The sequence below is a fragment of the Giraffa tippelskirchi genome, chromosome 12 (genome assembly GCF_054371585.1).
Source record: "Giraffa tippelskirchi isolate mGirTip1 chromosome 12, T2T-mGirTip1v1.2.pri, whole genome shotgun sequence".
Classification (NCBI taxonomy): Eukaryota; Metazoa; Chordata; class Mammalia; order Artiodactyla; family Giraffidae; genus Giraffa; species Giraffa tippelskirchi.
Genome location: NC_137286.1, coordinates 91,024,549 through 91,052,107, shown reverse-complemented (window position 1 = coordinate 91,052,107; position 27,559 = coordinate 91,024,549). Strand labels below are relative to the sequence as shown.

The 27,559-nt window shown below is 41.7% G+C and overlaps 1 pseudogene across 1 annotated transcript; it reads right to left on the bottom strand.

Annotated features, from left to right (window-relative positions):
• Positions 1 to 1,488: 1,488 nt before the first annotated feature.
• On the bottom strand, positions 1,489 to 27,011 carry LOC145528634 (protein CFDP2 pseudogene; annotated as a pseudogene). Its single transcript, XR_014070528.1, has 3 exons — positions 26,775 to 27,011; positions 5,523 to 8,566; positions 1,489 to 1,663 (listed from the first exon to the last, which is right to left on the bottom strand). The product of XR_014070528.1 is annotated as a protein CFDP2 pseudogene (transcript).
• Between the last annotated feature and the right edge of the window lie 548 nt (positions 27,012 to 27,559).

The window sequence follows — 27,559 nt, the reverse complement described above, 5'->3', positions numbered from 1 at the left end:
TGTCCGATTCTTTGAGACCCCATGAACCGCAGCACACCAGGCCTCCCTATCCATCACCAACTCCCAGAGTCCACCCAAACTCATGTCCATTGAGTCGGCGATGCCATCCAACCATCTCATCCTCTGTTGTCCCCTTCTCCTCCTGCCCTCAATCTTTCCCAGCATCAGGGTCTTTTCAAATGAGTCAGCTCTTCGCATGAGGTGGCCAAAGTATTGGAGTTTCAGCTTCAACATCAGTCCTTCCAATGAACACCCAGGACTGATCTCCGTTAGGATGGACTGGTTGGATCTCCTTGCAGTCCAAGGGACTCTTAAGAGTCTTCTCCAACACCACAGTTCAAAAGCATCAATTCTTCGGCGCTTAGCTTTCTTTATAGTCCAACTCTCATATCCATACATGACCACTGGAAAAACCATAGCCTTGACTAGACGGACCTTTCTTGACAAAGTAATGTCTGCTTTTTAATGTTGTCTAGGTTGGTCATAACTTTCCTTCCAAGGAGTAAGTGTCTTTTAATTTCATGGCTGCAATCACCATCTGCAGTGATTTTGGAGCCCAGAAAAATAAAGTCAGCCACTGTTTCCACTATTTCCCCATCTATTTGCCATGAAGTTATGGGACCAGATGCCATGATCTTAGTTTTCAATAGATACCTCCTACTGATAATTCCTCACCAGGGTGAAGGAGAAAAACTTTCAGGTTAGACTTACAGTGTTTAGTACAAACTACTATGTATAAAATAAGTAAGCTACAAGGATATATTGTAAAATGCAGGAAATATAGCCAATATTTTATAATAACTCTAAATGAAGTATAACTTATGAAAATACTAAATCACTATGTTGCACCTGAAATTAATATAATATTGTAAACCAACTATAATTTAAAATAGATATTAATATATTCTTTAGGTATATACATGATATTTCAGGTAATCACTGAAAATTGTCTCAGTTCAACCTTTTCCACGGCAATAAAGGAAATTTTAAGCTATTGCGCTATACAGAAGACAAAATACGACATGATATAATATAATAAATACATAAAATGTATATAAATATATAAATAATATATATAGGCTAAAGATTTAAAGCTTAAGAGATCATATAAATCTTTAAAATTTTTTAGCTCACCTTATAATCTAATTTTCTCATTCCAGATCTCCTGGATCAAAGATATGAAATGAAGAACCATGATTTACATGACTACATATAATATTTTGTAATACACATGTAGTAAATTGCATGTTTTGTTTTATTAAACATAATGACCTACTGCACAAACTTCATGGATATACAGTCAATCCTCATGTCTCATGGATTCCATATTTGCAAATTCTTTTACTTGCTAAACTTTCTTTGTAAGCCCAAAAGCAATACAGCACTTTCATAGTTGTCTGAGGACACGAGAAGCAGTGAAAATTTTGTATTGCCTGACGCACACATTCCCAGCTGGGGTCAAACAAGGTCACGCTCTGCCTTCTTGTTTCAGTTCTCATGGTACAAACAAGTGTCGTTTTCAAGGTCAGCTAAGCGCCAGGTTTTCACATCGCTGTGCTTTTTGTTGGTAATTTCGCTGTGTAACATGGCCCCAAACATAGAGCTGAAGTGTCTAGTGTTTCTAAGTGCGAGAAGGCTGTGATGCAGCTCCCGGAGGACAGATCTGTGTTAGATAAGTCGTTCACACCTCAGTTACAGCGCTGATGGCTGTGAGTTCAATGCTAATGAATATAGTAAATAAGGCATCTAAACACAAACACACCTAAAACACGGTTTTGTATTGATTGATGACAAAAATGTTGGGACCACAGACTGGTAGGAACCGAACCCCATGTTTCCTCTAAAGCAATGGTTTAGTATTCACTAATTCAGCATTCAAAGTGACTTTACAGAACAGAACTCCCATGAATAAAAATAATCAACTGTATTGCATTTAAAATAACTTCGTGTGTTACCAAAAATGCTCTCCAAAGTTTCCATGCTTCCCACCTTGAAAACTCAAGGATGGTGACTATGGAGTTCTCTTTCCACAGACCCTATCTAAGAACTATTAAAATGGGTCTCTTTACACTGCTATGATAATGCTTCCCAAGAGGAGGCCAGCAGGAAAATCCTGACCGGTAACCCTGGGGGCCTGAGCAAAGTTTCCTACAAAGGGAAGTCCTCTCACCAGAGCTATCACAAGGAACCACGGGCAGCTCTCAGAGGCCGTATCCCACACAGTCACGTCAGCACTAAGGTGTATGTTCCATGGCCAGGTTACTACACCTGAATGGGGCAAGATGAGAAGGGACAGTCAAGAGGAGAAGTGACAGCACTGGAACGTGATCTGGGCAGAGGTCCAAAGGGAAGACTGTGTCAGGGCCAGGAGTCTCCTGAGACATTAGAGGAGGGGATGGTGACCTCTAGCCTGAAGTGAAGGGAGCTGCTAAAGTGCTGAAACAGGGAGTGGACAATGCAGACAGATACCTGAGTAACCTCCAAGGGAGACAGACAAATCACCTCCAAGGTCCCTTTCAGCCCCTCGGGTGTATGATGACAGGGTAATGATAAGAAAGACTGTGCCAGTTGACAGATCAGCTCTGTCAATTTTTATCTAAATTCTTGCTTGCCATCAGAATCCTTAAAAGAGAAACAAATGTCCTTTGGGGAACACAGTTTCCCCAGTCTCTAGTAGTAATGTAAAGTATATTCAAAATGTTGCATATGTTTTATAGTATAAAATGTCTTTTTACTTGCTTAAGCTGTAACAAAAAAAAGGTTTTTGAATGCCTGGTTCTGTCCAATTATTACATCAGTCTAGTCTCTTTTTTAAAATTACTTCCCTGGTGGCTCAGACAGGAAAGAATTTGCCTTCAATGTGAGAGACCCAGGTTCAATCCCTGGGTCAGGAAGATTTCCTGGAGAAGGAAATGCCAATCCACTCCAGTATTCTTGCCTGGAAAATTCCATGGACAGAGGAGCCTGGCGGGGTCGCAAGGAGTCAACTAACACTTTCACTTTCAGTCTCTTTTTTTACACTTTATTATAAACTTCTCAATCAAACAAAAAGTAGAGAGGATCATCTAATAGATCCTTATGCACCCATCACCTAGCTTCAATTATTTTCAACATTTTAGCCCAGTTTTTTAATCTTCTTATTTGACTAACAGAGCTTTCATGTATTTTCTCACTCAGCAAGTATTTACTGAGAAGCTGCCACGTTAGGCACTTTCCAAGTCCTGGAGATACATGAGTAAAAAGAAGAAAACAGGCAAAAAGTACCTGTTGTGTCAAGAGCTTACAACCTAGTCAGACGAATAGTAGTAGCTAATTTTACTGAGAGTGACAGGCCATCACTGTCTTGGACACTTTTCAAGTATTTCATTTAATCCTCACAAGAATCCAATGACATAGGTGCTTTTATTATTCTCTTTTACTAAGGAGGAAATTGTAGCATAGAAAGGTTAGGTAATTTGCCCAAGGGGTTGAGATTGACTCTAGAGTCTCTGCCCTTAACCACCATGTCTACAGCTTCTCCATGCCTCAGCAGGTCCTGCCTCTTTCAAAGGTCACGTCTCTGTAGAGTCCTGGGCAGCTCTGACTTCTTCAGTATAACAAAAACTCCAAGAACAAGGTAGATGTTTGCTTCACAACCCTTTCTCCTCGTTCATGTTGATCTGGTGGAACCTTTGGATTAACAAAACTGTGGCCATTTGTCCTTTGTTCATTCTCAGTTCAGTTCAGTCCAGTCGCTCAGTCGTGTCTGACTCTTTGCGACCCCATGAATTGCAGCATGCCAGGCCTCCCTGTCCATCACCAACTCCCGGAGTCTACCCAAACCCATGTTCATCTAGTCGGTGATGCCATCCAACCATCTCATCCTCTGTCGTCCCCTTCTCCTCCCGCCCCCAATCCTACCCAGCATTAGGGTCTTTTCCAATGAGTCAACCCTTCGCATGAGGTGCCCAAAGTATTGGAGTTTCAGCTTCAACATCAGACCTTCCAATGAACACCCAGGATTGATCTCTTTTAGGATGGACTGATTGGATCTCCTTGCAGTCCAAGGGACTCTCAAGAGTCTTCTCCAACACCACAGTTCAAAAGCATCAATTCTGCGGTGCTCAGCTTTCTTCACCGTCCAACTCTGACATCCATACACGAACACTGGAAAAACCATAGCCTTGACTAGAAGGACTTTTGTTGGCAAAGTAATGTCTCTGCTTTTAAATATGCTATCTAGGTTGGCCATAACCTTCCTACCAAGGAGTAAGCGCCTTTTAATTTCATGGCTGCAGTCACCATCAGCAGTGATTCTGGAGCCCAAAAAAATAAAGTCTGACACTGTTTCCACTGTTTCCCCATCTATTTCCCATGGAGTGATGGGATCAGATGCCATGATCTTAGTTTTCTGAACGTTGAGCTTTAAGCCAACTTTTTCACTTTCCTCCTTCACCTTCATCAAGAGGCTCTTTAGTTCTTCTTCACTTTCTGCCATAAGGGTGCTGTCATCCGCATATCTGAGGTTATTGATATTTCTCCCAGCAATCTTGATTCCAGCTTGTGTTTCTTCCAGCCCAGCATTTCTCATGATGTACTCTGCATATAAGTTAAACAAGCAGGGTGACAATATACAGCCTTGACGTACTCCTTTTCCTATTCGGAACCAGTCTGTTGTTCCATGCCCAGTTCTAACTGTTGCTTCCTGACCTGCATACACGTTTCTCAAGAGACAGGTCAGATGGTCTGGTACTCCCATCTCTTTAAGAATTTTCCACAGTTTATTGTGATCCACACAGTCAAAGGCTTTGGCATAGTCAATAAAGCAGAAATAGATGTTTTTCTGGAACTCTCTTGCTTTTTCGATGATCCAGCGGATATTGGCAATTTGATCTCTGGTTCCTCTGCCTTTTCTAAAACCAGCTTGAACATCTGGAAGTTCACGGTTCACGTATTGCTGAAGCCTGGCTTGGAGAATTTTGAGCATTATTTTACTAGCATGTGAGATGAGTGCAATTGTGTGGTAGTCTGAGCATTGTTTGGCATTGCCTTTCTTTGGGATTGGAACGAAAACTGACCTTTTCCAGTCCTGTGGCCACTGCTGAGTTTTCCAAATTTGCTGGCATATCGAGTGCAGCACTTTCACAGCATCACCTTTGAGGATTTGAAATAGCTCAACTGGAATTCCATCACCTCCACTAGCTTTGTTAGTAGTGATGCTTTCTAAGGCCCACTTGACTTCACATTCCAGGATGTCTGGCTCTAGGTGAGTGATCACAGCATCGTGATTATCTGGGTCGTGAAGATCTTTTTTGTACAGTTCTTCTGTGTATTCTTGCCACCTCTTCTTAATATCTTCTGCCTCTGTTAGGTCCATACCATTTCTGTCCTTTATCGAGCCTATCTTTGCATGAAATGTTCCTTTGGTATCTCTAATTTTCTTGAAGAGATCTCTAGTCTTTCCCAATCTGTTGTTTTCCTCTATTTCTTTGCACTGATCGCTGAGGAAGGCTTTCTTATCTCTCCTTGCTATTCTTTGGAACTCTGCATTCAGATGGGAATATCTTTCCTTTTCTCCTTTGCTTTTTGCTTCTCTTCTCTTCCCAGCTATCTGTAAGGCCTCCTCAGACAGCCATTTTTCTTTTTTGCATTTCTTTTCCATGGGGATTTTCTTGATCCCTGTCTCCTGTACAATGTCACGAACCTCTGTCCATAGTTCATCAGGCACTCTGTCTATCAGGTCTAGTCCCTTAAATCTATTTGTCACATCCACTGTATACTCATAAGGGATTTGATCTAGGTCATACCTGAATGGTCTAGTGGTTTTCCCTACTTTCTTCAATTTAAGTCTGAATTTGGCAATAAGCAGTTCATGATCTGAGCCACAGTCTGCTCCCGGTCTTGTTTTTGCTGACTGTATAGAGCTTCTCCATCTTTGGCTGAAAAGAATATAATCAATCTGATTTCGGTGTTGACCATCTGGTGATGTCCACGTGTAGAGTCTTCTCTTGTGTTGTTGTAATAGGGTGTTTGCTATTACCAGTGCGTTCTCGTGGCAAAAGTCTATTAGCCTTTGCCCTGCTTCATTCTGTACTCCAAGGCCAAACTTGCCTGTTATGCCAGGTGTTCCTTGACTTCCTAATTTTGCATTCCAGTCCCCTATAATGAAAAGGACATCTTTTTTGGGTGTTAGTTCTAGAAGGTCTTGTAGGTCTTCATAGAACTGTTCAACTTCAGCTTCTTCGGTGTTACTGGTCTGGGCATAGACTTGGATTACTGTGATATTGAATGGTTTGCCTTGGAAACGAACTGAGATCATTCTGTCATTTTTGAGATTGCATCCAAGTACTGCATTTTGGACTCTTTTGTTGACCATGATGGCTACTCCATTTCTTCTAAGGGATTCTTGCCCACAGTAGTAGATATAATGGTCATCTGAGTTAAATTCACCCATTCCAGTCCATCTTAGTTCTCTGATTCCTAGAATGTCAACGTTCACTCTTGCCATCTCCTGTTTGACCACTTCCAGTTTGCCTGGATTCATGGACCTAACATTCCAGGTTCCTATGCAATATTGCTCTTTACAGCATCGGACTTTGCGTCTATCACCAGTCACATCCACAGTTGGGTATCGTTTTTGCTTTGGCTCCATCCCATCATTCTTTCTGTCACCAGTCACATCCACAGTTGGGTATCGTTTTTGCTTTGGCTCCATCCCATCATTCTTTCTATCACCAGTCACATCCACAGTTGGGTATCGTTTTTGCTTTGGCTCCATCCCATCATTCTTTCTTTTTGTTCATTCTACTTCCTCTTAAAAGAGATGTCTTTTGTAGATTCCAATTCAAATATTATAGCAAGTTAAAATACTATCAAAACCCTACATTTTCTACCCTAACATTAAGAATAACTAACATTTATTGAGCCTTTGTGAGAGCCAGGCATTGGGCTGAGTTCCTTAGGTCCCTTCATATAGCCCTCGTAACAACTCTACAAGATAAATATCATTATCCTTATGCTGCAGATGAAAAAATGGAGGCACAAACAGATTGTATAACCTACCCGAGTTCTCATGACTAGAAAGAGGCAGAACCAGAACGTGAATTTATCCCACATTCTTAAATATACTACTCCACCTCTACCTTAGAGGAATTCTCTATACTATAAAATCTGAACTTTTCTGATGGTTCAGCAAAATATTTTACATGTATCATATAATACTATTTTTCAAAACAAAGATTTTCAGCTTTTTATTGTACCACCCTACATTTCAAATTGCATTTAAAACTCTAGTTAGTTCTCCAAAGGGTCCTGGGAGTATTAATATTCTGATTAATTAGCTCATCCTATTTTATCATTCAAGACTGGGGTAAACCAACAGAACAAGGTTTTATGACTAAGCCAAGCTCTCATATTAAAAGTTTCTGTAGAGATAGCAAAGGGACCCAGAAACAGGATAGAAATCACGTATGAAGGAAAACATTCAATAAGCAGGCCCTATTTCAAGCCATAAATCACCAAACAAAAAACAGTAGAGTAGTTGCTGGGCTCAGTTGTGTCCGACTCTTTGCGACCCCATGGACCATAGCCTGCCAGGCTCCTCTGTCCATGGGATTTTCCTGGGAAGAATACTGGAGTGGGTTGTCATTTCCTTCTCCAGGGGATCTTCCCAATCCAGGGATCGAACCCAAGTCTCTTGCATCTCCTGCATTGCAGATGGATTCTTTACTGCTGAGCCACTGGGGAAGCCCAGAGTGCTTGTTGACATTGGTTCAATTCATTAGTTTTTAAGTCATGTGCAAACAAATCAGACTCTGCTTTTGAAAAGTAGTCCTGAAATCCAACAGCAAGCTATTATGTTACTAGCAAGGTGGAGTTGCTTAAAATGTTTCACTGAGTAACAGAAACCTCCCTAACCTCCACTCAGGATTAAATGCAACTATTGGATGCTCTTATACTTCTCTGCATGTCTAGCAGATCTGTACACATCATAGCATATAGTAATAATTTGTCTACATGCCTTCCCAAGAAAACTATAAGCTCCATGAAGATAACTATTTCTGGATCATGTTCACTGCCATATTTCTAGTGCATAGCATGGAGCCACAGTAATGAAAGACAGATCAGATAAGTTTCACTGAAAAGAGCGAATGAGTGAGTGAGTGAGTGAATGAATGAAACAGGCACTCTAGTACTAGAGAAAAAATGAGGGCTATCCAATTCATTCTGGCACCAGCTTTTCCCAGGCCACAAGGAAATTCAAGTACAAACTTGTTGTATACACTCAATCAGAATGTCCACACCCAGGAGTTCTCACTAATGCTCTATGACCCTCTCCTTTTTCCTTTCTTCTTTCTAGTTTTTGTCTTGAGTTCATCTGCTTTAGTTTTAAAGTACCTGTTTTATCTATACCACTTTAACTCTTCTCTGTAAGTTAGTTGCTCAGTCATGCCTGACTCTTTGCAACTCTATGGACTATAACCCACCAGGCTCCTCTGCCCATGGGATTCTCCAGGCAAGACTACTGGAGTGGGTTGCCATTCCCTTCCCAACCCCGGGGATTGAACCCGGGTCTCCCGCACTGCAGGCAGATTCTTTACTGTCTGAGCCAACAGGGAAGCCCTAAGTTAATAAATAAACTATAAATACGCCACATTAATTTATGATTTGCCTACTAGAGAATTCCTATGCATAAAGAAATGTTGCAAATTCTTGTTTCTGGCTAAATACCAGTGTATTATTTTTACTTTCCCAGAAAATTACCTTTAAGCTGTTGAATTTTTCACATATGCTTAGATGATTTGCACACTGATGATTTGGGAATTACATTGACCCTCAGTTAACTCTTTTCTACCTAAAATTAAATTTTGCAGCTACCCCAAAATGTTCAGAAATTCAATGCCCCCAAGGACTTTGCAATTCAAATCATAATACAAAGGCTTAACATTTATAGAGTCTCTAATTTTCCACAGCTATTTTGTATAAATGAAGTGAAAAAAGAGGAAAGAAGAGAAAAGCTGATGGAATGCTGTCAGAATCACACTTTCCTGACATTTCTCAACATTACCAGCATCTCCTTTTCATTCCTTTCAGCGTAGTCATGGGACTCTGAAGTTCAGTTGCAGCAAAGCTGTTAGAGAGGGCTCTGGACTGGAGTCAGATCTCCCCCATCAGTAACTCTGCCTGGGCCAGGTTCAAGTAGAAACCTCCCTCACAGCCAGGAAATGAAAACTCACCTGGCTCAGGTGCTATTACTCCAGCCATCTCTAGCTGACACTGGTCCTTTGGACCATGAATCTACACTATCTGTCATTGCTGCTATTTTACAGGTTGCCAACAATAGGCTCATCAGTAGGGACCCAGGTCTGAACACAAACCTGTGAACAAGGTCATTTGAATCTGAGGATGTCACACAGTGAATGGGTGATGTACTCAGAATCTGAGACTGGGGTCCTAATCCCAGTTTTACCACTAAAACTTGTTGTATGACAAAAGGTGAGTTCCTTTACCTCTCAGGACTCTGGTTTCCGCCCTTGTAGGGAAAGAATACCTACCCTGCCAACTTTTTCATACATTGTGAAAACAAGTCAGCAGATGACTTGGTGCTTTGAAAAGTTAAAGAACTTTAAAAATGAACACATTAGAATGTGGTACCCTCCAACATCCTCTCTCTTCACCTCATTTGGGGTTTCTCTTGCTGATCCCCCCAAATCAACCCTGAAGAAGCCCTCTTAGGCCATGAAGGACAAAGCTTTTCTTCAGCACCAATCCTGTGACCTCCCAGGGTGTAACTGGGAAGGAGAAAAACCCTCTACTATGTTAGCGGCCTGTTCCTCCTCCTTTTCCTCCCTTCCAACAAAAAGAAAAATAGTAATAACTATAACTATTACTACTTAGCCTTCAAGCATTTGGCTCGCATTGTTTCATTGGATAGCCACAAAACCCACCTTAGTAACAGTCAGTAGCCCCATTTTAAGTACTAGTATCATTTTACCAATTACTGGTCATTTATCAGTAATTATCAGTAGCCCCATTTTAGTGATGAGACAGAAAATGAGCTTAAATAACTAGCCCCACTGAAATATCTTCAGGACTTCCCAATCCCAGTGTTGGGGAGGAAGAAATCCCTTCATGTCAGAACTTCAGGAGTTGTGGCACCCGGATCAGAAAGATCATTTTTGTTTGAGGACTGAAAGATTCGTGTTTCTGAATCATACTTTCAGCCTTCCTTCAGGGAACACCTATGAAAACAAGGTAGCTCCAGAGTTCTCCCAAGTCACTCTCAGATTAGAGAGCCCTGGATTCCAAAACAAAAGTACCCAGTGCGATTTAAAAGGAGGAGGAGCACATGGGAAAGATGCTTGTCCCAGGGAGCACAAACAAGCTTTCCCTCCACCACCAGGCATATTTACAAGTGACCACGAAAATTGTGATTTAACGGTCCAGCATGTGGTATAAAATGTCAGCAACTTTCACAGTTTTGAAAACTGGTGCAAAAAGAGAACCAGAGAAAGAAGTCTGCTCTTTACACCCACACAATACTGTACACTTGATTTGAGCGCCCCGAAAATTCCCCTAAGCATTTTTATCGTTACGTATCATTTGTATCACTCCACAGTTTAGTCAGCCAAACCATATCCTTTTCCAGCTTTAGATAAATTGCCTTTTGACAAACTGCACACAGACAAAATATCACGAAGTCCCCAAGTTGTAATCTTTACCCTGTTTTTCTACCGAGATGAGTAAGATTTTCCTATTTAGTTTAAGTACATAACCACCAGATGTATATAACAAGCGAGTATCATCAAGCATGTTTACTCACTCTTTCTTGCAGTGTATCTGAGTTTTATCACTACTTTTCCCAGATTATGGTATCGGCAAAATGTAATATAGAAAATTACTGTACAAGGATATATTGGTTTGAAAATAGAAGTAGTCACTCGACTTTTCTAACTCTCATTATCATGGATAAAGCTTTAGCTGTATTTGGGGGGCGGGGGGAATGGAAATCATCAAAAAGTGCAAGATGCTTTGTCACTTTAACGAAATTTATCATCAATATTTAAATAAATCTTTTAATATACTATAGAGAAGCCAAACTTCATAAGTCACTACAAAATGTTTAAGCATAATTCATCTTAGCTAAAGTCAAATAAAAGCTCACCTTGCTGTTGCTGTAACAAGGCTATGTTTATTTTGAAGAGAATACAGTAACTAATACTTTATTCATCCAGCTAACATTAAACTTACGTTCAATGGCTATCCAAGAAAATACTTAAGATTAAGGTTAGATAAAGAAAAAATGTGCACAGTTCCCAGTGGCACTAAGCCTTTTAAGATTATTAACACATCAAAAAGGCCTTTGTCTATAAACACGTGGATGCAGCACTTTGCCAGCCTAATGAAACTGTTGTGCTATTCAACACACACACCACACACAAACATACATACTTGGAAAGACTAGCAACCATTAGTCAAATTAACTAGTGATTACTCCAAGAAGAGCAGTAGAAACATAACTCTGATACCTGGTGTACATGGCAAGATCTCAGCATTTGGTCACAGATACTGATGGGTACATGGGCTTCTCCTGTGGCTCAGATGGTAAAGAATCCACCTGCAATGCAGGAGATCTTGGTTTGATTCCTGGGTCGAGAAGATCCCCTGGAGAAGGGCATGGCTACCCACTCCAGTATTCTTGCCTGGAAAATCACATGGACAGAGGAGTTGGGCAGGCTATAGTCCATGGGGTGACCAAGAGTCAGACACAACTGAGTGACTAACACAACTGATGGGTATTTAAACTTCATATAAATTTCTTACATGAGAATTGTAAAAATGTTGGACTCTGAGAATAAGTTAGAGGCAACAGTGTTGAACATTTTTAACATCTCAGTTTTGTTTTTATGTTTTTTTCATAAATGTCCTACTTGAAATTAATATACTATGCTTTGAAATTACTGTTACACAAGTTGGCGAGTTTATTTTCACATTCTAAAGTATACGAGTTTTACTTTCAGTTTTTACCTAATGAAATGTGTTTCTTCATCAATACCCATTAATTCACACAATCTTCTACAAAGCTAAGTGCTTTCAAAATGATTGTACTCTATATTTGTAGAGCACCTCAGAGTTTTCGATCACTTTCATGCACTTTATCTCATTTAACAGCGAATAACTACCATGGGAGTGAGAAACATAGCTTCATTGACCTCTCTTTACCAAGGAAACAAGCTCAGAGAAGGCAGTGTCTGAGCCGATATCACAGAACTAATTAGTGACACAACTAGAACTGGAATCCAGGCCTTCTGGGTTTTCCTTCGACATGCCACCCACACATAGCACAAGAAAATTACAACCATAAAATTCATCACGCAGAAACTATTTCTACTATGCCCTCGTTCGTTCAACAGAGTCTATTTACTACCTACATGTGCCAGACACTGAACTAGAAAGATAGATAAAAGCTCAACACCACTGCAAGCTTTTCCAGAAGTTTTGTCTGACTCTTTTCCTTCTTATTCTCGCCAGGGCAGCCTGGGTATTCCCCCCTTAAACTGTCCAAAATAAACATGGCAATGGCTGCAAGTCACAGCATGCAAATTGTGGGCACTGTGATAAAGGCATCTCCAAGTCCATGTGAGGGAAAGTTTCTGAGATCTTCCTTGAATCCTCAGTCTCCTGAACACTTTGGAGTAAAGCAGGGAGGCATGACTCTATGCTGTTTGAAAAATATGATTCTGTGCCAGAGGAACATGCTATATTTAATGCCCCACTGATTTTTGTCCCCATCATATCTATGGCTAGATCACCTAGGTGAGTCAGTAACCTCCTTCCAGCGACTATCTACCACTCTAGCTGCATGTGATTCATTGAATCCCCCACCCACTCACCTCGGTCTGCACATTTAACCAAGATTCTTTAGGGAGGTGCTTTCTGGAGACCTGAGAGAACCACAATTTCTTCTACAAAATTTTTCCTTCTTGCAATGCTATCATTCAAGTTTTATTCTTTTTCATTAAACGTGCTTCTCGCCATTCAGTTTGTTTTTCAAATGTGAGTGCTGCCAGAAAAATGACTGCGGGAAGTTTCTATTGCCTTAATGTGAATTTGATGACTATGAGCTTTCTAGAAAGGTGGGAGGAACTGGCAACCACACGTAACTGGGGTCCTGAGAAAGGAGCTGCATAGAAGATTCAGAGGCAGGAAGGAGAAAAACAAGGGAAGGACACAGCTCCCCAACAGTTGTGCCAAAAGGAGCTCTGAAATAAGAGGTATATCACTGGCTCCTAAAGACATTATAGCCATAGGGCAGTTTTTCTGCCTTTGCTCCTTTTTTAACAAAAATTAATTTTTAATGTAAAAATAGACCTCTGGTTTCTAAGGAGAAAATGGATAAATTATTTTGAATATGAAAATTTCTAGCTGCCTCTAAGAAATTTCTTCCCAAGTACATCACCAAATCATCAAATAAATCATCATCCCTCCAAAACCTCCCCAAACACTTCCTGATAAATGGTCAGTTTTTCTACAAATCCACCATTAATCTAAGATAGTGGGAACCTCTTTGATACATTCTTTGTCTTTTTCCCCATATCTAATCTATCACTGAATGCTGACACATGTCTCTCTCCAAACCAAGCAATTTGTTTTATCCTGTGACTCCATTCCTTCCCATTGCACCCCTGGATTACAGCAGTGACCTGGGGACTGAATTACCTGCCTGGAGTCCAGTAGTTCTCCACTTTGGTTTAACCCTAGGGAAAGTTTTAAAATACAAAGCCTGAGGTTCATTCACAGAGATTCTGATGTGATTGGTCTGTGGTACAACCTGGGCATTAGAGGGTTTTGTTTGTTTTTCTTTATTGTGGTAAAATAAACTTAATATAAAACTTACTATTTTAATTATTTGTAAGTGTATCATTCAATAATGTTAAGTATATTTAGACTGTGTGCAGCCAATCTCCAGAATTCTTTTCATCTTACAAAACTAAAATTCACCACCTTATTAAACCATAACTCCCCATTCTCCCCTCTTCTAGCCTGTGGCAATCACCATTCTAGTTTATGTCTATGTACCTCAAATAAGAGGAATTACACAGTATTTGTCTTTTTGTGACTGGCTTGTTTCATTCACCACAACGTCCTTGAGGTTCATCAAGTTGTAGGCTGACTAATGTTCTATGATATGCTCCTCTGTCCATGGGATTTCCCAGGCGAAAACACTGGAGCGGGTTGCTATTTCCTCCTCCAGGGGATCTTCCCAACACACGTCTCTTACACCTCCTGCATTGGCAGGCAGGTTCTTTACCACTAGCACCACATGGGAAGCCCATGTCTATCCTGTCTTTTGGTAATCCACTCATCCATTGACGGACACTTAGATTTGTCTCCCCCTCTTGGCTGTTATGAATAATGCTGCTAACTGTGCAAATATGTCACTGGCAAAGCCCATTAACCATTCCTGGGAAATAAAAAGAGAATCCGGGTGACTAATGAAGTCGAACCTTTCTTTCCTTTGTGCTTAGCCTAGTTTCACTTGCTCATAGGCCACCACATGCAGAGGACTTGAACTTGGCACTTCAGAAGAGAGTTCCTGAGGCAAAATGGCTGCACCCACACCTCAGCTGGGCAGGCGCGTGCAGAAACCATTCAGGTCAGTGCAATTCAAGATGGCGGTGGTGGGCCGTGTGCAGCGAAGCTTCCCCGGCACTGGATCCAGAGCCAAGAGCCGTGCCTGCCTCGCGAGAATTCCCATCCTTCCCCACTGACGAGACTCTATAAAGCAACCTGGCCCACAGTCTGGCAGGGAAAGCATGTTCTCTAGAGCACAAGCATGTACCCCTCCATTCTCGGCTCAAAGAATCAAGCTTTCCTTTGCTTCTGAATCATATGCAAATACTACACCATTTTACATGAGGGACTTGAGCACCTGAGGATTTAATACCCTCAGGGGACCTGGACCAGTGCACAGTACTGAGACACATACACATAGTGTGTGTGTGTGTGTGTGTGTGTGTGTGTGTGTGTGTGTGTGTGTGTGTGTGTGTGTGTGTGTGTGTGTGTGTGTGTGTGTGTGTGTGTGCACAGTACTGAGACACATACACATAGTGTGTGTGTGTGTGTGTGTGTGTGTGTGTGTGTGTGTGCACAGTACTGAGACACATACACATAGTGTGTGTGTGTGTGTGTGTGTGTGTGTCAACTATTACACATATATCAAATTCTAAAATTTTTCCAAGACACTGTCTTCTTATTTGAGGGGTCTCCTTGTCAGGACCCATATCCATGTTGACTGTGTCGTCTGGGTCACTCAACACTGTCCATCCCTCTGGCAAAGACTCAGATTGGGTCCAGAGCCAGCTTAATAAAAGCCTGCGTCACATTTCCTGGCCCCTCCACATACCTGGCAGGGTCTGAGAGCAGGACATTACAATACAGTCCAAATGCTTTATACCATTTAGGGGACCCTCCTAGACAGTACATCACTAGATCCCATGGGGCAGAGGCACTGTGCTCGCACGTATTTGTAGACAAGGGAGCTGAAACCCAGTCTAAAGTCACACGGCAAGTCAGTGTCTCAGCCTGCTGTCTGCCTCAGACAACTGCTCTTGTCCACGGCTCTCCTGGCATGCAACCCCCAGCTCCTGCTCTCTTGGTAATCTAAGCCCTAAAGGAAATGGGAGCCCCAAACCCTCTTCCCAGGACACTTGTCATCCAGAGAAGAAGAAAGGATGAACATAATGAAAACGGACAGGAACACAAATTGTTTTAAATATGTAACCATATACAAAACCAGCTGCAGCTGGTGCACAAGGGCTGTGGGTGGCTGGTGGAGGAAGGGGTGGGGCTGCTCAGGAAGAGGTGGGCTCTGAGAAGAAGAGGGTGAAGGGACAGGGAGAGAGGGACGGAGCAAGAAAAATGGCTGTTATGTAGGAAAGTTCCAAAGTTTGAGAACATGGAAAAAAGAAGTCTGGGAGTCAGAAGGTGCCATCTTACCAGAACACATGATAATACAGGAAAATACAGGCAATTGACAAATGTTACAAATCTATGAATGAACTTGTAGGTTTTTTGTTTTTTTTTTTTTCTAGAGGCAACCAGATGCCAAGGACACAGCAGCTTCCCTTGGGAGTGTACTGGGCCTCAGTTCCCCTATGAGCTCTGCACACCCACAGCTACTACCTCATTTTCTCCTAGAGTGACCTGTGGTGAGGCCATAATTTGAAGAAATGCTTCAGTGTAGTAAATAATAGGGTAATGATAGAAAGGATCTGAAAAGTGCCAGAACAACCTTACATGAAAGAGAATTTTGATTGATTCAAATATCTCAATAGGGCAAGAAAGCAGGTCACTTCAAAGGTATCGTTCCCTGTCTTTTAACTCTCCACTAACATTCTGAAACACCAGATGAAGTTCTCAACAGGACCCTGCACATCCCCTTCCTAAAATTCTTCCCATTTGTGGCTGTTTGTTTTCTGACTATCTTGCTACTGGACAGTAAGTTCTTCCAGGGTAAGAACCACATCTGTCTTCTTCTCATTCAAACCCCCAGCAGGTTCCACAAAACTGGCTCATCATAAGTGCTCCGTAAATATTTGTTAATTGTCTTCCTGGAGAACTGTGGAAATCTGAGTAAGTTATACCTCCTTGAGCCTCAGTTTCTTCACTTATCAACTCACAGGTTTAAATCAGCTCTACAGTAAAAAAAAAAAAAAAAAAAAAAATCTAACCATGCTTGTGGCTAGCATTTCCCAAAAGGAAATGGGCTGCGATGAGGCACACCCAATGCAGGTCAGAGCCAGAGGTCCTATCTCAACCTCCACTGTGCGTCCCTACTCCCCAACATGGATTTCAAGGGGAAACCTGAGGTGGGAGCTGGAGGAAAGGCTGAGGATGTGTAAGGGGGCAAGATTTGATGGGAAACGACTGACCTGGAGTTTAGAAGACCTGGTTCTAGTTCTGGGTCCACTAGTCTCACTTGTGACCCAGAGAAAGTCACTGGGACTTCCCATTTGCTAATCCGTAAAATAACTGGGTAGGCATCAAGGAAAGTTCCCTTCAGATCAAAGATCTTTTTGTTTTGCTCTTCAAAGCCAACGGTTGCTCAGCCAGAGCTGGGATCACCATAAAAGAAACTTGAGCCCAATATTATTGCTAATATTCCTCTGATCTGTGAGGCTTCAGATCTGCACGTTTTCTTAGGTGTATGGACAGGAGACTGAATCAACAAAAAGGAAAGAGATGCAGTTTCCCCTAACCTAAGCCATATCAGGCTGGGGGGGGGTGCGGTGAGGGGGAAATGTAAAGGCTATCAGTAGGAAAATTTGGAGCATCAGTATAATCCCTCCCCAAGTTAGAATAACTGCATTTTTTTTAATTTCTGCATCTGTGTTGTCGCTGGGGAGTTAGCTGGCTGTGTCTGTGTTTTAACATCTGTCAGCTAAATCAGAGACTTAACTGCAAAAATCGTAGGGCTCAGAAGCACCATGTGGTTTTGACACTCCCTGGATGACACAAGGTCAAGAAAGCAATAAATGAATTGCCATGAGACTCAATATAACATTTTCATCAGTAACACAGCCCTTGTTCCAAAAAGCCTTTGCTCCAAAAAGAAAGAACTTGTACCCATTTTCCCCAGAACCATATTTGGAAATTTCAAAGGAGCAAACCATAACAAACTAGAAGCATCTGGGGCAAACAACTGGCTTTCTATTTAAAGAGTACCATGTCTCTCAACATAACAGGACTGACACGGTCCATCAGAACCTACTCCAGGTATGAATAGTATCACCTTGAAGCAAGATAGTGATACATGTGCTTTGCCATCTGCTAAACAAAATCCTAGCCGTGTGGGCATCTATTCATGTAGAACTGCTTCCTAAGTTCTATCACTTTAACCAAAGGTTTCTCTTTGAATATACTTTGTTTTGCAGATAAAGAAACTGAGCTAGAACGTAGTGGAGTGATAGGTGAGCTCAAACAGCCTGATTTATACTAACACCAGGATTCAAAATTACAGAATTCTCAAGATTTCATAGAAAAATTGAGTTACCAAATCACTCTCCCCTGCACAAAGCACAAGTGTGGTATCAATGTTTCAGAAGACCAGGTGGCCCACCAGCAAGTCCACAGAATGTGTCTTTCACTGGGGCTGGGGAGCATCTCCTCCCCTAAAGGGGTCCAAATTTTTATTACCTACTAATTCCAACAAGATTTCTCAACTACAGTTGTGATCATTGAAGCCCTATGGAAAGAACAGTCCATGAATTTCTATACTGCCTTTCCACTTAGGCTTCTTTTTCAAAGGCTAATTAATGTTTGCTTAAATGAGAGTTTCTGAGCCCCATTGCTTTTCACAAGTTTCAAACTCCACACCCAATAGCCACATGCAGCGGAAGGCCTCATCTGAACCCTTGTCTGTACTAACCAGATGCATGAATGCTTTCTTGCGCTTCCCTTAAACAGCAGCTGAAGCTCATTTGATATGTAACCGTTAAGATTTAGGTCTTACTACGGTGCATCCATTGTTGTAAGTTCTTTACATGAAATACCTCATTTAATCCTCAAAACAACCTTACGAAGTAAGTACCATTTTGTCATCCCATTTTACAAATATGGAAACCAGAGGCACAGAGAAGTTAACTCATTATTGACTAGGGGATTTTGGCAGAAACTAATGCCTGTGTCCAGGGGGATTCTCCAGGCAAGAATACTGCAGTGAATTGCCATGCCCTCCTCCAGGGGATCTTCCCGACCCAGGGATTGAACCTGCGTCTCTTATGTCTCCTGAATTGGCAGGCAGGCTCTTTACTACTAGCACCACCTGGGAAACCCACAACTTAGCACGCACATGCAACACCTGTGGCCAGCGATTTTTATTTTGGCCAGCCAAAAAACAATTCTGTTATTTCACCAACACTTTGCAGATTATTACATTCAATAACTAAACTTGAAATACCTGAAAACTCTTCTGATTTTCATGAAATATTGTCTTCAGTCCACTCTTCTGTAGAAGCAAAGGAGCATTCTTCAGCATCGTGAATTTCATTTTCACTTTCCATATCAGAATGCATCACTAACGTTTTTTGTCTTTTTCGTGGTCTAATATTCACATTGTCTGAATCAGAACTATATTCTGAAGAACTATCATCTTCTGAGATACTAGTATATATGTCACTCGAGCAGTCAGAGAAAGTATCTGCTTAAAATTCACCAAAATATTCTTCTCCACTCAAAATTTCATGATGCATCATTTTTGAAAATTTTATGTATATTATATATGCAAGGTTGGAACAAAAACCTACTGGAGCAAACTGTGAATGATAATGACAATCATCTTGTATACTGAACCTTTGACCAATTTTAAGCGCTGCACAGTGATTTTAAGTGTATCACTCTCTAGAAACACAGATTCGTCTCCAGTCAATAATTCTCAGATAACAAAAGACACACTAATGCATCCCCAGTCAATAATGTGTTAGTCAAAGCTAAGTAACCCACAAGCTAATAACTGATGGAGTCAGGATTTGAACTCAGGCTTTTCTGCACTAGTAAGCAAGCTTCATGAGAACAGAGACTCTGCTTTATTCACTGCTGTATTCTCAGCCATCTCCATAGTACTTGGGATATAGCATGTGCTCAATAAACATTTATTGAATGACTACACCAAACATTCTCCACAAACCAAGAGAATGACCCAGCATCACAAGCATTAGCTTGAACCAAGAGAAAGTTGCTTAGAGCAGCATTTTGGACAAAAATTCTTCATGCAACCCCTGAGCTTTGCATAAAGAATGCAAAGCCCGTTGTGAGTATCTGAGAAGAGCTGGGACAAAGCCATCTGACCTATTCCGTTCAAGCTGCTCCCCAAGCCCCCTTCTCCACGGCCACCCTGATTTGGTCACTGCTGAAACTAGGTCAGTGTCAAAACACCACAGTCAGCTTACAACGCTTTCAGCATTAAAGGTTACTCTATCATCTGCACATTAAAGGAAAAAACTACCACACCAAATCACAATGCCAGAATCTCCTTTAGGTCTGGCTACAGACTCATGTTAAGACACAGACTTAGAGTTTGCCTCTAGTGTATCACAAAATAACCCTTCCAGAAATGGATGGAAGCCTGTGAGGCCTCCAACTCCTCCACTCCCCGCCCCTCATCGGAGGGCCACCTAGCTCCTGTCCTTTGCTATTCTCCCAGGCTCCTTCCTAAATTAAAATTTTGGATTACCCAGACTCTAATGCCTATTTAAAATAAAACCTAAATTACTACCTTATGTTTGGGGCAAGTCAACACTCTGTCTGGCATCTCTCATTTCTGTGTGAGATTCGAACAAACCCACCCGGCACAAGTGGAAAATTGGTCTTGCATCACATACACTGTTGGGATCACCACATTTGGAATTCTAGGTTTATTCTCCCACAGAGTCAAATTTAGCCGAACCCTCGAGAACAGCTCTGTGCACTCTGACATTAAAAGTAATATTTGCTAAAAAGCGTGGGGGGTTTGCAGGCAACTTAAGCTGCAGCAAGAGGCATGTTATTACTGACTTAACTCCTACATGGGTTCCATCTTAGTCATCAGGCACATGGCGGGGTTTCACAACCTCCCCCTTTGTTTCACTCCAACCTCAGAGGACCCAGGTAGGTTTTGTGCAGTTGGTGTTCTGTTTTGTGACAGCCAAAGAGTAAGCCATAACAGTTGTAGTATTTTTTAAAGGAAATCTCACCAAAGGCGAGACAAAACACATATAGGCAAGTATGCTTCGAATGAATGGAGGTAATGATGGTTGCCCCAGAACTGAGCTGAACAAGGAAGTAGCCATCTTTAAAATATTCTGTGATTTAAAACCAAATTTTAAAGCTAAATTCGGTTCCCAGTGGGATTGACTTATCCCTCATGCTGCCAGTTTTCATTGCTCACCAACCAGACAGGCAGATGTCATTGTGAAAGATAATTTCTCTTCTAAAGACTGAACCACATTCAGATGGCCTCAAGGAAAACTTAAGACTCATTTTAAAGATAAATGAGCTATGACTTCCCTGGTGGTACAGTGGCTAAGACTTCACACTCCCAATGCAGGGGATCTGGTTTGATCCCTGGTCGGGGAACTAAATCTCACATGCCACAACTAAGAGTTCCCATACTCAAACTAAAGGCTGAAGAATCCGAGAGCTGCCACTAAGACCCAGCACATCCAAATAAATAAATATTAATAATAACTAAATTATGAAAAATAAAATTGTTTCTAAAAACCCAGGATATTTTTGGAAATTGTACACTCTCTGGCAGAAGCAGAAGATACTAAGAAGAGGTGGCAAGAATACACAGAAGAGTAGTACAAAAAAGTTCCTCACGACCCAGATAATCACAATGGTGTGATCACTCACCTAGAGCCAGACATCCTGGAATGTGAAGTCAAGTGGGCCTTAAGAAGTATCACTATGAACAAAACTAGTGGAGGTGAGGGAATTCCACTTGAGCTATTTCAAATCCTGCAAGATGACACTGTGAAAGTGCTGCATTCAATATGCCAGCAAATATGGAAAACTCAGCAGTGGCCACAGGAAAAGGTCAGTTTTCATTCCAATCCCAAAGAAAGGCAACGCCAAAGAATGCTCAAACTACCGCACAATTGCACTCATCTCACACTCTAGTAAAGTAATGCTTAAATTCTCCAAGCCAAGCTTCAGCAATACGTGAACCATGAACTTCCAGATGTTCAAGCTGGTTTTAGAAAAGGCAGAGGAACCAGAGATCAAATTGCCAACATCCGCTGGATCATCGAAAAAGCAAGAGAGTTCCAGAAAAACATCTATTTCTGCTTTATTGACTATGCCAAAGCCTTTGACTGTGTGGATCACAATAAATTGTGGAGAATTCTGAAAGAGATGGGAATACCAGACCACCTGACCCGCCTTTTGAGAAACTTGTATGCAGGTCAGGAAGCAACAGTTAAAACTGGACACGGAACAACAGACTGGTTCCAAATAGGAAAAGGAGTACGTAAAGGTTGTATATTGTCACCCTGCTTGTTGAACTTATATGCAGAGTACATCATGAGAAATGCTGGGATGGAGGAAGCACAAGCTGGAATCAAGACTGCCGGGAGAAATATCAATAACCGTAGATATGCAGATGACACCACCCTTATGGCAGAAAGTGAAGAAGAACTAAAGAGCCTGTTGATGAAAGTGAACGAGGAGGGTGAAAAAGTTGGCCTAAAGCTCAACATTCAGAAAACTAAGATCATGGCATCTGGTCCCATCACTTCATGGCAGATAGATTGGGAAACAGTGGAAACAGTGGCTGATTTTATTTTTCTGGGCTCCAAAATCACTGCTGATGGTGACTGCAGCCATGAAATTAAAAGACACTTACTCCTTGGAAGGAAAGTTATGACCAACCTAGACAGCATATTAAAAAGCAGAGACATTACTTTGTCAACAAAAGTCCGTCTAGTCAAGGCTATGGTTTTTCCCGTGGTCATGTATGGATGTGAGAGTTGGACTATAAAGAAAGCTGAGTGCCGAAGAATTGATGCTTTTGAACTGTGGTGTTGGAGAAGACTCTTGAGAGTCCCTTGGGCTGCAAGGAGATCCAACCAGTCCATCCTAAAGGAGATCAGTCCTGGGTGTTCATTGGAAGGACTGATGTTGAAGCTGAAACTCCAATACTTTGGCCACCTGATGCGAAGTGCTGACCCATTGGAAAATACCCTGATGCTGGGAAAGATTTAGGGCAGGAGGAGAAGGGGACGACAGAGGATGAGATGGCTGGATGGCATTGCCGACTCGATGGACATGGGTTTGGGTGGACTCAGGGAGTTGGTGATGGACAGGGAGGCCTGGCGTGCTGCGGTTCATGGGGTCGCAAAGAGCCGGACACGACTGAGAGACTGAACTGAACTGAACTGAACTAGCAACGTTGTGGGAATTTTTATACAAGCAGTGTTTTATGAGTTATATAAAATGTTATAAAATAGAAAAAATAAAATTGTTTCATATCTTTCATATTACTCTGATTTTTAATCTTCCTTCATGTTTCTTTCTAATGGAGATATAAGTGACATACAATCCTCCCTCATTTTTAAAAATCGAATTGGACAAATTGAGCAAAAGCTTTAAATGGTACATGTGATCATAATTGGAAAAATTCTGAGAGACTTTGATTCATGTGGAATAATGGATGAACTCTTAGCTCTTTCAGAAAGCTATCTGTCAGGGAACATCATTATTTCCCTTCAAATTATCCCAACCCAAATTATTCGGTTCTTATCACCAAGAACTGAAAAAAAATGTAGGATGCACACAATTTGAAGCAACATCAATAAACATCGGTTTCTGTCACCATCTCTGCTTTTCACAAGCAGCACTTGCCTCTTGTGGCTCATCAATGCTAGGAAAAGAGTTAAGACAAACCACTGGCAATTCTATTATAGTTTTTGCATGCCACTTCTTGACACCCCTCCCAGTCTTTCTTTGATATTAAGAACAATGTTTACAATGTGATAACAACACAGTCCCTGGGCAAATGGAACCAACAGTCCTAAAAGCAGACACCCAGGCCCATCTCTGTCTAATGTGCTTTCCAGTATGTGTCCCTCTGGGATGAAGGCGCCCCGTGCTTGGGGAGAGAACTGTGGTACAAGCGTCCATTGACCTGCAGCTGAACTTACCACTTGCTGTCTTTCTCTTATAATCTAAATCTGGAAATGCCCTGTCTGGTCAGCAGTGCACTACCAAGTCATTCAGCGAAATGCTCCAGATGCCATAAAAGCGTGCCTGTGTGTTAGAAAATGAACTTGTGAAATATAGTCTAAGGATTGTGTGAAGGCCGTATTTCAGACAGCCAAAATGCTTCTGCTGAGACACCTTTGTAATGCAGCCCAGCGGCAGCTGCGGGTATTGTAGACGCTGTCTGTGGGTGTGAGTCTGTCTGCCGTCACAGCTGACCCTGCCCCGGGGCCTGCCTTGTCACTGAACACCCTCGCTGGGACCAGGGCCCCAGGCTGTCTCACTGGGTACTGACCCCCTCAGCTGAGCCAGGCCTGCCTCAGAAAGTTCCTTTTACTTCAGCACTCTCTTTAGTCAAACTTTGTAAGACACATCACGACTCTCCAGACCACTGGCAAAGTGGAGAACAGACACAAATCATACGTGACAAATCTTATAATTTGATAAGGAGCAAGCCAACATTTTGAAAAATATTGCCGTGGCTATTTTAAAAGAATAATTGTGCTTTAAAAAAAAAACTAGCATTTCATTATTCTATCTGGATTTTTGGTTTTTCAGATCAGAGCAGTGGTTTTCATTTTTCCTTGTGTTTGTTAGTCTGTTGCTTTGTCTCTTGCTTTTTAACAAATACATGGTGTTGATATCTTTTAGTAAAACTGGGTATTTATGTTTTTTGTATGTATGAATCATGTTCTTTATCACTGCATAATATTTTTGTTGATTTCACCTCCTAGTTTTTTCTCCACTTGGTTCACTGCTCCTCACCACAGTCTCCCCGTCTGAGCCCCTGTATTAGCCTCCTACCCGGCCACCCCACTCCACTGTTGCTCCCCCCATCCATTCTGTACACTGTAAAGAGAATTATTTTTTGAATCCACTTCTGACCAAGACACCTCCAGGCTTAAAAAGTTTCGGTGACTTCCTAATGGCCCCTTCCTACTTCTCCAGCTTAATTGCACATCAATCTTCGCCCTCCACCCTGGCACCTGCCCCTACACCTCAGGACTACAGGGGTCTTCTTTAAGTTCCTTCCAAGTCCTTGTGCCCTTCGGACACCTGCCAATGCCATTCCCTCTGCCAGAAATGCCCCTCCCACCTCTTCACCCCCAAGGACTCCCCCTGATCCCTCCTTGCTGTTAAGATGCACTCTCTATAACTGCCAACGGGGTGAGATCCTGCTACCTGCTCTCAAAGCACCCTGTCCATCATGCTTATAATCACAATGTACTTAATTACCATGTGCAACTAGCTTTGAATGTGTGGTTCTGTGCCTGTGTTCACTTTGGTCTCCCCCAGATGCCTGAAATAATACCTCAGCAAATACCTGCCACGTGGCGAGTGCATCACCTTTACATGATACGATAACAGCTCAAAAGAACAACTAGAGTGACTTCCCTGGTGGCTCAGTGGTAAAGAATTTGCCTGCAATGCAGAAGACGTGGGTTCAATCCCTGGGTTGAGAAGATCCCCTAGAGAAGGCAATAGCAATCTACTGCAGTATTCTTGCCTAGATAATCCCATGGGCCGAGGAGCCTGGCGGGCTACAGTCCATGGGGTCCCAAGAGGAACACGACCCAGCGAGGAAACCACCACCACCACCAAAGCTGCACAGAAGGCGGGGGGGTGGGGGGTGGTCTGAGAACGTGGCTTTCCACTGATGGGATCAGTCTTCCCTCGGTGTTTCTGTCTCCCTGGAGTCTGCAAACAGATGATTAATTCAAGTCTGGCTAAGAAACTGGCTGGTGAAACTTATAGCCCAAAATTCAGTTGGCCAAACTGTACAGGAAATCACATTTCTAAAGTCAGAAGGACTTCCAGATTTTATTTATCTCTAGGAGTTAATGTCTAATAATCCAATAGGCTCTGAATTACATTTTTCTCCTATTACTTACTTTTTTCCTTGATAACTTTTTATTTTCAAATACTTTAGATTATTGTTACATTAATAGAGTGAATTCTCATACACCCCACACCCTGTTTCTTCTGTTACTAGCATTTTCTACTACAATGGGATATTTTTCACAATTAATGAGCCAACATTGATATATTATTATTAACGAAGACCACACTTCACTCAAATTTCTTCAATTTTCCTGTTATGTCCTTTGTCTAACCCCAAATACATTATATTTAGTAGCAGATATCCTTAGACTCTTATTGATATGACAATTTCTCAGATTTTCCTTGTTTTTGATGACCTTGATAATTTTGAGGGTTACTGAACAGTATTTTGTATTCTGTTCTTCAAATTGCATTTTCTTAAACTGAGATATAATTCACAAACTATAAAATCCATTCTTTCAAAGAGTACAATTCAGTGGTTTTAGTACATTCACAAAGTTGTACAACCATCACCACTATCTAAATCCAAAACATTTTCACCACCTTTAAAAAAAATATCTAATACTCATTAGACATTATCTCTCGTTTTCCCTTCCCCCTAGTCACAGCCAACCACTAATCTACCTTCTGTCTCTATGGATTTGCCTGTTCTGGACATTTCTTCATACCATGTACCATGTTGAAATTTTTCTTAACTTTCTCTGAAAGTCTCTGAACAATAGTTTACGGAGGCTGAACCTCATCCTGATTTCCAAGAAGATTTTCAGAAAAAGAATTTACCAGTCTCCCACTGCTCTAAAATAAAGTGGATTCTTTGTAACTGGACTATGTTTCATTTTAGAACAAAAATACCTGGATTCATGGCCTAGGACAGAGTTCATGCCATTATTCTGTTAATAGATATGATCTCCTAGTTACTCAAATAGACTCTCCAGTCTCGGAACACTTTCTATGTCTCTTAACACGTTACACTCTTGTTAAACTGAAAAAATCCTGACATGGACAAGAGAGGTCATTCCGACAGACATCCGCTTCATATGGCACCGATTAATAGTTTGGCTCTATCTAGAGCACATGTGGATCTCCAGGGTATTTGAATACTCCATTACCTGGTGGTGCTCAGTGACAAAAGAGGAGCCAAAATGTTTGCTCCTCATTGCTGAAAGAAGTCTTCCCTGATGGCTCAGATGGTAAAGAATCTGCCTGCAATGCAGGAGACTTGGGTTCGATCCCTGGGTCAGGAAGATCCCCTGGAGAAGGGAATGTCTACCCACTCCAGTTTTCTTGCCTGGAGAATCCCATGGGATAGAGAAGCCTGATGGAATACTGTCCGTGGGGTAGCAAAGAGTCAGACACAACTGAGTGACTAACACTTTCTCACCAGAGGCCTGATGAATCACATACCACATCACTGAGAGATGCAATATGGCTTAAACTATAACCAACTCCCAGGAAAGCAATTCCATGTTCCCCATAGAGAAGATAGGACACAGGAATCGGAGCATTTCTTCCAAGGGGCCTTGGAAGAGCTACTGCTTCGGAGCTCAGGCAGTATTCAGAGGCTGGAGTACAGCTGGCCTTAGTCACCATTCAGAGCCAAACAAGAGGAAATGAGTCTAAACCTCATCAAAAGAAATCTAGGTTAGACAAAAGGAAAAATCTGTGAAGTCTGTTAGCAGGATACAATGCCCAAGTGTTTGCCCAGCATTTTTTAAATTAGTCAACTGTCCTCACCAGTGGCTGTGACTAATTAAAAATCGTGTCACCACATTCAGAAATGCAAACTGGCTGTAGCCACAATCAACTACAAGAATACAACACTATGCCTCATGAACTGATATAAAAATCTTGTTCAACCCAGAAAGTGTTCCTGGGATATATCTGTAGACGTGAGAATTCAGGAATTTAGTTTTAAGTGACTACTGAAATAAACTCTGTGACACAAGCTACATGAAGATAAATAAACCAAGGGGTGGGGGGTGGGGGGAGGGGCTGGGGG